The 12869-nt window shown below is 33.2% G+C and overlaps 1 long non-coding RNA gene across 10 annotated transcripts in view; it reads right to left on the bottom strand.

The window, feature by feature from the left end:
• Nucleotides 1-12869, bottom strand: part of LOC140126152 (uncharacterized) — a 98014-nt gene that overhangs the window by 35626 nt on the left and 49519 nt on the right. For 9 of the 10 annotated variants that reach the window (XR_011854760.1, XR_011854767.1, XR_011854761.1 and 6 more), the window contains 2 exons: nucleotides 2511-2664; nucleotides 1266-1418 (listed from right to left, as the gene is read on the bottom strand). This is a non-coding gene — a long non-coding RNA (uncharacterized lncRNA). The remainder of the gene's footprint in view (nucleotides 1-1265; nucleotides 1419-2510; nucleotides 2665-12869) is intronic. The other variant, XR_011854764.1, reaches the window with a different exon arrangement.

Raw genomic sequence — 12869 nt, 5'->3', positions numbered from 1 at the left:
ATGGGATGAACTTTGGTTGGACGGTGCCCCATGCAAAGGCCTTGTTGGTACCCACATTAATCTTAAGAACCAGATATTTATCATGTCACCTATTTTTGTCATGATGATAAATCAGATTTTTGTTTTTTCATCACTGAGCCTCTATAAGGGTTGTTTTTTTGAAGGGCAAGTTTTTTGTTTTTCAATGGCACCATTTTTGCATACATACGATTTTCTTAGAGGGTTTTATTTCCAGGAATTCTGAAGAACACCAGACAGGGGTGGTGTACTCACAATGTATGAGCTCTTGGTTCCTGTGCCATATCGGTCCTTTCAATTTTTGACCCAGTGCTTGCCCAAAACTTCTGGCGGATATTCATGACACCCAATTTGACCAATGTGGGATCTCCATGGACCTAGGAACAGCAAAGGAAGTAATATCACGTAATCAGAGGAAGTGATATCCCGTAGCCCGAAGAGGCCATTCATTGGGGCAGATTTACTTACTCGGTCCAGTCGCGATCCAGCGGTGCGTTCTCTGCGCTGGATTCGGGTCCGGCCGGGATTTATTAAGGCAGTTCCTGAAAAGCATCAGAACACGCTCAAGTTCACCGGCCTATTCCTAGTGAAGGTAAGTGCAAGCTCCGTGACACATTTTTTGTTTTAAATGCGGCGTTTTTTCCGAATCCGTCGGGTTTTCGTTCGGCCACGCCCCCCTGATTTCCATCGCGTGCATGCCAGTGCCGATGCGCCACAATCCGATCGCGTGCGCCAAAATCCTGGGGCAATTCAGGGGAAATCGGCGCAAATCGGAAATATTCGGGTAACACGTCGGGAAAATGCGAATCGGGCCCTTAGTAAATGACCCCCCATTGTTCGAAGCGGAACGCATGCCTCATGAGTACATGGGAGGACACAAGGACATACCCAAATTTAAAGTAGGTGGGCGAGCATGGAGGTATGGATGCTGGCTAACACCCTTACGACTGCTCGGGTAATGTGTAGCTAAGGCTGGCCATGGAGAAGGATGTACTTTAAGAGTAAGTTTATCCTTCATATTTAACGATATTACGGGAAAGAAGTCTCTGGAGATGCAGAGTTCGAGCCATGTGCAATTCAGAAGGATCACAATGTAAGTTCAAGGAGAAAAATCATCGGCATAGTGGGTACAATGTGTTTATTTCAATAGAAAATGATTCACGCAAAAACGGCACAAAGATGACTCAGTGTTGGAACTTGTTAATATTGTTTGTATTGTGCGAGTAAAGATATGTATAGCCACTTACCCCATTCAAACAACTTTAAGAGAGGCATAATTGCTTGTTTTCTTCATGATAATGTACCATCCGGGATGACCAAGGCTACAATTTGTATTTTGCTTTTATCTTAATAAAATGGCCTTTTTTGATGAAACCTTCATTTTTTGTTTTCTTTTTTCCCTATGAAGACAAAGAAAAGTATGTGTAAAAATAGCTTAAAACGGAGCTGAGTGAGAATGAGACAAGGACAATGAGGGTGGGGGGGGGATACAAAGTGGCGCCGTCACTTGATGGAAAATAGTGGGGGCACATAGTGCCCATTTTGCATTAGGGCCCAGCAGCTACTGCTGCAAATCTATAGATAATGGCTGACTATGTGAGTGTTCTTCTCTATATAAATCCCCCCTATAATCTCTCTACAATACTAAAACCTGTCCCCTATACTATATGTGAGTGCTATGTGATGATTCCCCATTGAGACGCACTACCTGCCTCCTGCTTGTAAAAGCTGCAAGGGAGAAACCTATCACCAGCAGAAGGCAGCCTGCATAGGAATGCACAGAAATTTCTGCACACAGAAAAAAAGTGAAATTTGGTAGTTTTATAACTCTCTAATTTCCTAGACTTACCATGGAACCTACTTGTAATTGGTAAATTATGTCTAGAAAGAAAAAAGTAGCGTAAAGCCGTGCTTTTGTCAGGAAAATTTGTGGCAAAATCCTTCTACCAATTAAATCAATGGGAGGCCACAGCGTATTTTTCCATGAGTGAATATTGTCCACTAATAGACAAAAAAAAGAAGGTAAATCATGTATTTCAGTAGCCTACAGTGCCCCGATAGGCCAGCCGAAAAATTACATGGTTTTCCTTGGAATTTATAATGTATGGATTTTGTAAGTCCTCCAGAGAGACACTCTACTCTCAGTGTATATATGGATCCTACAACTAACCCCCCTCCCCCATTTGCAATTTTGTATGTTAAAATTGGTAAGTTACCTTCTATGTTTGTGTAGTCTAGTAGTCAGCAGTAGTGGATTATAATATAGGCAGTTTGGGTAGCCGAGAGCCCAAGCCTTCTAGGGAAACAAGGCCTCCCAAACCACCCACCAAGTTTTATTCTGGGAAGGGCCTTCACCCATGAAATCCTCATACATCTGTTCCTGCTCTCAATTTACATATATAAAAGAGCCATTTTAGGACCTGTAAAGGTCCTCCAAAGGTCCTGAAACCATCAGATTGAAAGCAGAACAGAAGAGATGCATCCTCCATTACCCGAGAAGCTTCATTTTAGTACCATGTTTAGGAAGTGAATCCCAGACTTGTAAGGGCTGTAATATTCATATAACACAGGGCCCATGGCAGTCTTAATATGCCCCTGGTAGTCGGCCAATATCCAGCTTGCATTCTGTGTTGTGATTTTGGTTACCTGTAGTGAGAGAAGAAACGAAAAAAGTTTTGGAACTTATGGGATTTTGAAAATATAATTTGCAACTATTATAAAATTCAGTCATTATGGTCTCGTCATTGGGATCTCGATTGGAGGGGTGCGGCTATCTGACAGGTACTTCATTCCCTTCTAGGGAGCTTCCAGATGGTGATGGAGAACCTTATACTTATTATTTGGTGATCTAATCAGTCGGACCACTAGTTTTCCTCATTCTGTATCACCCGATGCTACTCGGTGTTGCCCCTTTATGCTGTGATTGACATCCCACCCAGAGAGAAGGTATAGATTTAAGAAAACTAGAGCACAGGTAGGCATGGCCCCACCCCCAGTGCACTATGGACCTAATTTGCATAAATATAAAATTGGAAATTTCTCCTAGGAAAGGTGTGTCTGGAAAGCTTATAAAGTGCCCTACACAATGGTGTGTTTACTTGTAGGGCGATTTGGGAGCTGGTAGACTCCCTTGAATCCTACACACTTGGCCCGTCTCCTGCTGTGTGAAGTATGTTCCTACAGAGTGCGTGGCAGCTACTGACACTGCAGAGGTTAAATATTAGTCGTAGCAAGGTGCAGACTCCACATGAATATTCATACATTCTTGATTTTGGACTCGCACTGCCAGCAGGAGTCGTTGCGAAGACTATAAACATCACTCCACCTCTCCGAAGGTGCGGGCCTCTGCCAGGTTCATATACTCGTAGTTCCACCATATACTTTATAGTAGAAGCAACTATTTTGACTTGACTTCTGTTGTGAATAGGTGAGTGCCTAGCCGAGGGATGTTTACTTAACCCATGCCGGACACTCAAGAAACTACACCTTTATCTGGCAGATAGTGTGGGGGTGTGGGTCATGGTAGCACATGAAAGTCAAGGTCAACGTGAATTGTGAATTTAGTCCCACACAAATTCCTTTAATGGTTGAACTAACAACTACGTGAAATCGGAGGCAGGAGAAAGTAGGGGATGGCGTTAGACTCTATACGCAGGTGTATTCAGACCCTATATCTGGCCGATAGTGTGGGGGTGGGGGTCATGGTAGCACATGAAAGTCAAAGGCAACGAGAAAAGTCCCACACAGAGTTCTGAACCGGTCGAACTAACAACTGTGTGAAATCGGAGGCCGGTGAAAGTACGGGATGGCGTTAGACTCTATACGCAGGTGAATTCAGATCGCATAATAAATCGGGTGACATGTCGGCTGTATTCCTGAGAATGGTCTTTGCCCAGCGACCATGACTTCCTAGTATTATAGTCACATATGATGCTAGAAGCCCCTGCCTTCCTATGAGGGACCATAGTCCATAGCATTATGCATGACCACGGTACCTAGGAGTGCACCAGCCAAGTCGAGGCTCTTGACTCGGGCCGCACAACCTACTCCAAGGTAGGGGGGGCTGACAACCGATGTCGGCACAGGTGTGAGAAACTGCGTGGAGAACCCACCTACTAACAAAAAACAACCTGGAGATAAAGTGGAGGAGGGGGCTGTCCTATAGCCCACCCCAGGCAGCAGAGAGTATAGGTTCACACCTAAAGGTGCCGATAGTCCAAGATGGGGGGAGTCTCATACGGACTGAATATGACCGCATAAGAGTTACCAAGCGACAAGTCTTCAAAGGGTTAATTGAGAAACTCAGCCCTGCTACATTTGCATATACACAGCAACGAGGACTCACTATAACTAATATAAAACATTATGCGTTTCCCAAGCACAGTCCACGTCGTAAAACTGAAAGTTCATATCTTTCACAAAGTCTTTTATGGACTTCGGCTAATCTGAAGGAACGGCATTTAACTCTTTAGGGGTACGATCAGCTCTCCCCCCCCCTCCCCCTGAGACTTGACTTTGTCGTGAGACAGATCAATGCTGCTATGTAGATTACAGCAGGTTAGGGAGGGGTGCAGATGGGGTGGGGTTTAGTGCCATCAAGGAAAAATAAGATTCCTCTTAAAAAAAAAACTGCTGCCCTCAGCGCATTTTTTTCCAAGTTCGGAAGGAAGCTTCCACTTGAGGCGGCTGAAAATCAGGCAGTTTTTTTTTTTTCTACTAGTTTGGAAGCTTGTTCCTTGGTCGCTCAGTCCAGGACTGAAGGGAAAGTTTATTTCTGTAGCAGTCAAAAAATATCTACCCTATTAGCAAATGTAAACCATATAAACAAGTTTTTTTTTGCAAAAAATACAATAGTATAAACATAGAAATGATCACCATCATCAAAAAACACACACATATATATATATATATATATATATATATATATATATATAGTAACTGTGAAGATATTTAAAAAGGAGCAGACATCTAAAACTATTTATTTTATTATTAGCTTTTTTATTTTTTTTAAAGGGGAACACACACCTTAAACCAAGACATAACGATTTGAACTATAATTTTTTTTAATTATTTCTCCTTCTTATTTTATTAACTTTTATTTTCCCTTATTTTATTTTATTTACTTTTATTTTCCCTTATTTTATTTTATTTACTTTTATTTTCCTTTATTTTATTTTATTTACTTTTATTTTACTCTTGTTTTATATACTTTTATTTTCCCCTTGTTTTATATACTTTTATTTTCCCTTGTTTTATATACTTTTATTTTCCCTTGTTTTATATACTTTTATTTTCCCCAAGTGGGACACACAGACTAAAACTTTTTTTTTTTAACTATTACCGGTATTTCTCCTTCTAATTTTATTTACTATTCTTTTAATTTTCCTCAAGTGGGACGCACCGACTAAAACGGGATAGAACTATTTTAACTGTTTATTACTCACTATTATTTCTTTTCCATTATTAAAAGGCAACACGTACGTAAAAAAGAAATAGATAATAACAGATCAATTGATTTTTAATTATTGTTTTTTTTTATATATCAGATTTTTTTTTTTTAGAGGTTGTAACTTTACAATAAATTAGCATATGACTGATCTTAACTATGGACTATATAATTTGATATTTTATTATGGGGGGGGGGGGACACATCCAAGGAACAAACCACTTTGAGAAGAACCCATCTATCCCTAAAAGATAGATTTTTTTTTTGTAAGCTCCGATTTTTTCCCCACCATTATACTCTATGGAGTAATTTTCTGTGCAAAATTAGGTGGTCTTCTCAAAGAGGTATTTTATTTTTATTTTTTTATTTTTTTTGTATTATGATTATTGCTATGGACTGAGATCATATCTATAATGTAGGGAATGAAATTAATAATTCTGTTCACTACTGTAGAAATACCCTACAATGTACTGAGTGTGTCAGGCATAAGTGTATAAAAAACCCCCAGATTATGTGAGAATTTTATACATAGTGGAGATTTTTTTTTAATTTTTTTTTTTTTTATTTAAGTCTATGACCACGAAGTTTTGGAAGGAACATTCGATGTATTTGTGAATCCTCTGTGAGGGACAATGTATCAAAACTAACAATGGAAATAATGACACCTGTGTAATATATTACAACTATTAATATTCTACATATACTAAATCATTTTTAGTATAGTTTTTTTTAAAATAGTTTTTATTCTAAAAAAAAAAAAAAGCCTATTACTAATTTATTCAGCATGGCTAAAACTTTTATTATTATTATTTTTTGTTTTATTATTATTATTATTATTATTTTTATTATTTATTTTATTATTATTTTTATTATTTATTTTATTATTGTTATTATTGTTATTATTATTATTTTAACTGTTACCTAACAGTCTGCCTGGAGTTTTTTTTATTCTAAGAAAATTTATAGGTGTATTGAATTTTAAAAATAAGGATGAGGTTGTTCATTTTATATACCGTAAATATGTAAATTAAAAAAAAAAATTTGTAATATTAGTAGCTGATTAAATAAAAATTATTTGGATGAAAATGGGAAAAAAAATTCATTACAAATTTAAAAAAAAAAAAAAAAACACTAAAAAGAGATAACGTAAGCAAAGGCTAAGGACCTGGAGTCAGGATTTTCTTTACTGTACATTCTGAAGGTTGTTTGCAGGACGTAGAGGAGATCCCACAAGTGTCTGGCTGTATAATGAGTGTCAGGAGGCTTAGACATAAGATACCAGAGGGGGGGGGACTATGGATTCAAGGGTTAAAATAGGTAAAAGTGTCCGGAGCCTGAAGTACTGACTCTGCAGGACGGGCTCTCACTTCGGCCATCACTTTGTATTATAGTGTAATGTAATATAGTCCTTCCCTTTATAGATTTATATATAGATCCCCTTTACTATATCATTGTCTTTCTATTTATTGATATGTGTGAATATTAATATTAATCTGTATCACAAATATTTAAATGTGTCTTTCCACCCAAATATAAAGTGAAAAACTGGTGAAGTTTATTCCATAGCGGGATGTTGTGTTTTCAGTGTTAAAGAAGAAGGTTTAATACTGAAACGTTATGCCGAGCCATAGAATAAACTTCTCCATATTTTCAGTTCATATATCCCAAATCTATTTTTCGATCTCATATCTATCTCCTATCTATCTATCTATCTATCTATCTCATATCTATCTATCTCCTATCTATCTATCTATCTCCTATCTATCTATCTATCTCCTATCTATCTATCTCATATCTATCTATCTATGTATCTATCTATCTCCTATCTATCTATCTATCTATCTATCTATCTCATATCTATCTATCTATATATCTATCTATCTATCTCCTATCTATCTATCTCATATCTATCTATCTATGTATCTATCTATCTATCTATCTATCTCCTATCTATCTATCTATCTATCTCATATCTATCTATCTATATATCTATCTATCTATCTCCTATCTATCTATCTCATATCTATCTATCTATCTATCTATCTATCTATATATCTATCTATCTATCTATCTATCTATCTATATATCTATCTATCTATCTCATATCTATCTATCTATCTCATATCTATCTATCTATCTCATATCTATCTATCTCCTATCTATCTATCTCCTATCTATCTATCTCCTATCTATCTATCTCCTATCTATCTATCTATCTCCTATCTATCTCATATCTATCTATCTATCTATCTATCTCATATCTATCTATCCATCTATCTATCTATCTCATATCTATCTATCTATCTATCTATCTATCTATCTATCTATCCATCTATCTATCTCCTATCTATCTATCTCATATCTATCTCCTATCTATCTCCTATCTATCTATCTATCTATCTATCTATCTATCGATCTCATATCTATCTATCTCATATCTATCTATCTATCTTATATCTATCTCATATCTATCTATCTATCTCATATCTATCTATCTCCTATCTATCTATCTATCTATCTCATATCTATCTATCTATTTATCTATCTATCTATCTCATATCTATCTATCTATCTATCTATCTATCTATCTATCTCATATCTATCTCATATCTATCTATCTATCTCATATCTATCTATCTCATATCTATCTATCTATGTCATATCTATCTATCTATTTATCTATCTATCTCATATCTATATCTATCTATCTATCTATCTATCTCATATCTATCTATCTCATATCTATATCTATCTATCTATCTATCTATCTATGTCATATCTATCTATCTATCTATCTCATATCTATCTCTATCTCATATCTATCTATCTCATATCTATCTATCTCCTATCTATCTATCTCCTATCTATCTATCTATCTATCTATCTATCTATCTATCTCCTATCTATCTATCTATCTATCTATTTATCTATCTATCTCATATCTATCTCTATCTCATATCTATCTCATATCTATCTCCTATCTATCTCATATCTATCTATCTCCTATCTATCTATCTATCTATCTATCTCATCTCTATCTATCTCATCTCTATCTATCTCATATCTATCTATCTATCTCATCTCTATCTATCTCATCTCTATCTATCTCATATCTATCTATCTATCAATCTATCTCATATCTGCCTATCCCATATCTATTAATCTATCGATGCATCTCCTACAACGATCTTTCTATCTACCTAGATATATATAAATGATACCCATACAGTGACCTCTGGATCTTTTTGCACATGCCGGTCTGGATAATTATTAATGGCACAATATTAATAAGATTATTGATACTGTACAAAAGAGAATTAGTTCTATATTATGTCTATAAGTTCTTTATTATTTCTTTATGTTCTTTATTATGTCTTTATGTTATGTTCTGTATTATATCTATATGTTCTATATTATGTCTATATGTTCTATATTATATCTATATGTTCTATATTATGTCTATATGTTCTATATTATATCTATATGTTCTATATTATGTCTTTATGTAATATATCATGTCTGTATGTTCTATATTATATCTATATGTTCTATATTATGTCTATATGTTCTATATTATATCTATATGTTCTATATTATGTCTATATGTTCTATATTATATCTATATGTTCTATATTATGTCTATATGTTCTATATTATATCTATATGTTCTATATTATGTCTTTATGTAATATATCATGTCTGTATGTTCTATATTATATCTATATGTTCTATATTATGTCTATATGTTCTATATTATATCTATATGTTCTATATTATGTCTATATGTTCTATATTATATCTATATGTTCTATATTATGTCTATATGTTCTATATTATATCTATATGTTCTATATTATGTCTTTATGTAATATATCATGTCTGTATGTTCTATATTATATCTATATGTTCTATATTATGTCTATATGTTCTATATTATATCTCTATGTTCTATATTATGTCTATATGTTCTATATTATATCTATATGTTCTATATTATGTCTATATGTTCTATATTATATCTATATGTTCTATATTATGTCTTTATGTAATATATCATGTCTGTATGTTCTATATTATGTCTATATGTTCTATATCATGTCTATATGTTCTATATTATATCTATATGTTCTATATTATGTCTTTATGTTCTATATTATATCTATATGTTCTATATTATGTCTATATGTTCTATATTATATCTATATGTTCTATATTATATCTCTATGTTCTATATCATGTCTACATGTTCTATATTATATGTATATGTTCTATATTATCTCTATGTTCTATATTATGTCTATATGTTCTATATTATATCTATATGTTCTATATTATATCTCTATGTTCTATGTTATATCTATATGTCCTATATTATATCTATATGTTCTATATTATGTCTATATGTTCTATATTATATCTATATGTTCTATATTATGTCTATATGTTCTATATTATATCTCTATGTTCTATATTATATCTATATGTTCTATATTATGTCTATATGTTCTATATTATATCTCTATGTTCTATATTATATCTATATGTTCTATATTATGTCTATATGTTCTATATTATATCTCTATGTTCTATATTATATCTATATGTCCTATATTATATCTATATGTTCTATATTATATCTATATGTTCTATATTATGTCTATATGTTCTATATTATATCTATATGTTCTATATTATGTCTATATGTTCTATATTATGTCTATATGTCCTATATTATATCTATATGTCCTATATTATATCTATATGTTCTATATTATGTCTATATGTTCTATATTATATCTCTATGTTCTATATTATGTCTATATGTTCTATATTATGTCTATATATTCTATATTATATCTCTATGTTCTATATTATGTCTATATGATGCAAACATGAATAATTAATGTTGTGCAGAGAATCTGTAAGGAGACCTTCGTGATGAGAAATAGTTACATTTTTACACCTCCATTTTTCTTACGTATAGATCAACGTCCTATAAGTTATATTAGAAGTTGGACACAGGCGATGATTGAAGTGCTGCTCAGTTCCTCAATTTTACCAATATTATCATTTTTAGAACATTTTGGTGCCCCCATGTAACAAAAAAAAAAACTTGTGGATCAGAATGACCTCACACATCACTTGGACATCCATACACAATCACCTATAGATGTAGTTAGGAGTCAATTTGCCTGATTGACTAATTTGAATCTATTAGCCCCAAATTAAATAATTGATTTATTCTCCTTAGTAGAAGGTTAATATCTAAGATCCCATAATCATTTTCACACCCCAATATCCAAAAATTGGATATTTCTGTACTTGATATTGATCATTAAAAAATTTTTTTTAGAAATTTAAAAATGTTTCCCTTAAATTATTTGTATTTTTGTTCTAGCCAAAAAATTGCCACATCTTCGCTTTTTGGTTTCTATATAGGTGAAAAGTATAAAAACCTGTTATTTTTTGAAATTATTGTGTACTTAATTATTATTTTAATATACAAATCAGAGAAAATGTTGAATATGAATATATGAATATAATTAAATTTTTTTAGGTTTTCTATTTTTTTAGGTTTTCTTTGCCTGCTGTATTGATCCTTAGCAGTACCGGATATTTGGCAAAAAAAAATTGATGACTTAACTATTGATTTTCTGTTTATTAGTGAAAATATATTTATAATTTTTCTGCTTTTAGATCAGATTTTTTTTTTACAAAAAAAATTAAATGCAAAAAACTAAAAATTGTGCCATGATCCAACAGTATTATGTAAATGTCATCCCATCATGGAACACAGTGTAACATCGGCAACATTCTTCTTTATAGTTTTAATATTAATTTTTTTTATTGGGTTTACTAATTATTGTAAAAAAAAATTTGAAATCAGTTAAAAAATTTGCTAGATTTTTTTTTTGTTTTAAGAGAAAAAAAATAATGGCACACAATGATGACAGGATGAAAAAAGTATGTACCATAATTCCCATACTTCCCGAGATCTGTCTACAGGTTCTTACCATGTACCTTTAAAAAACAAATAAATGTAATATTTATCGAACTCTAAAAATAAATAATATTTTATAAAATTTTTATAGAAAACTTTTTTTATATAAAAAAAATTTAATTTTAATTTTTTTTTTTTTTTTTTTTTATGGCATTAGACATTACAAGATTTTGTGTGTAAATAAGTATTCGAGTTACATACAGACTTTTTAGGTGATATGCAAAATCGGCGGCGGTCATTGTACTTACGGTAACTTCTATTTTAAATACCATATTAATGGGAAAATAAATTAAAACAATCTACGAATAATTTAATATGACCCTGATACTATAGAGAGATTATGGGGGACATTGATTATAGTTTTTTTAGACAGTTTTTGCAGTTTTTTTTTGGCGTAATTTTTTGGCCCAGTTAGTAATTACTAACTCAGGGACTCAAAACCACTAAGTGCCGGACTTTCGCACCCAAAAAAGTCGCAAATTAGAGACAAAGACTCAAAACCACTAAGTGCCGGACTTTCGCACCCATAAAAAAGTCGCAAATTAGAGACAAATTTGTCTCTAATTTGCAACTTTTTTGAGTGCGAAAGTCCGGCACTTAGTGGTTTTGAGTCCCTGTGCCTTATATATGACATAGTGAGAGGCTGCTATACAGATATTTGTAGCATCTATCACTAATTTGCGCCTAAAAATGCGCAAAAATGTACCTACTCTGAGCAGGTGCACTTGAAAAAAAACAACTCAATTTTCATTACTGATAACAAAGGTTTTCACTTCCCAAATGAAGAATTCCCTCTATACAACATTGAAAATCCTTCTGCTCAGTTTTAAAAATGTAAAATTTCCCCAGTGACGACTTCATCATTGTCTATGGGATCATCTCTGGGAGTGATTATTGTCTTATTGTACAGATCTGAGAATATTATCAGACGCCATTTCATGTAAATTATAATAAAAAAGGAAAAGACTCATTTCAGCAAGAATTTTTTTAAATTTTTTTTACATCTCTGTCACTTTTAGTCCCTGCAGTTACATCACAATGATAGTAGTATGTGCAGAGATGAAGCCCTGAACGTTCTGTCACATTCTCTCAGTCTCCTTTCAAATGAGATCTAACAATTTGAGACAAATTTGGCGCTAATTTCGGTGCAAATGGATCGGACATGAGACAAATCCAAAGTGCATTTACTAAGGCAGAACCAGATCCATCATAGATCAGGAGCCGAAAAGAAGAGCAAACCAGGCGCAAAAATAGGCGAACCTGAGACCCCCTAAGATTAATGTCCCCCTATAACTTTATCCGTCACCTGTAGGAGAATGAGCTTGGATTTTTTTTTTTTTTGTCGTGATCGTAGTTAATGGTAGCGAATAGTTGGATTCTTTTATTAATCAAGTAATTAAGTCA

The sequence above is a fragment of the Engystomops pustulosus genome, chromosome 4 (genome assembly GCF_040894005.1).
Source record: "Engystomops pustulosus chromosome 4, aEngPut4.maternal, whole genome shotgun sequence".
Taxonomy (NCBI): domain Eukaryota; kingdom Metazoa; phylum Chordata; class Amphibia; order Anura; family Leptodactylidae; genus Engystomops; species Engystomops pustulosus.
The sequence above is the reverse complement of the archived record's forward strand: the minus strand, read 5'-3'. Positions and strand labels throughout refer to the sequence as shown.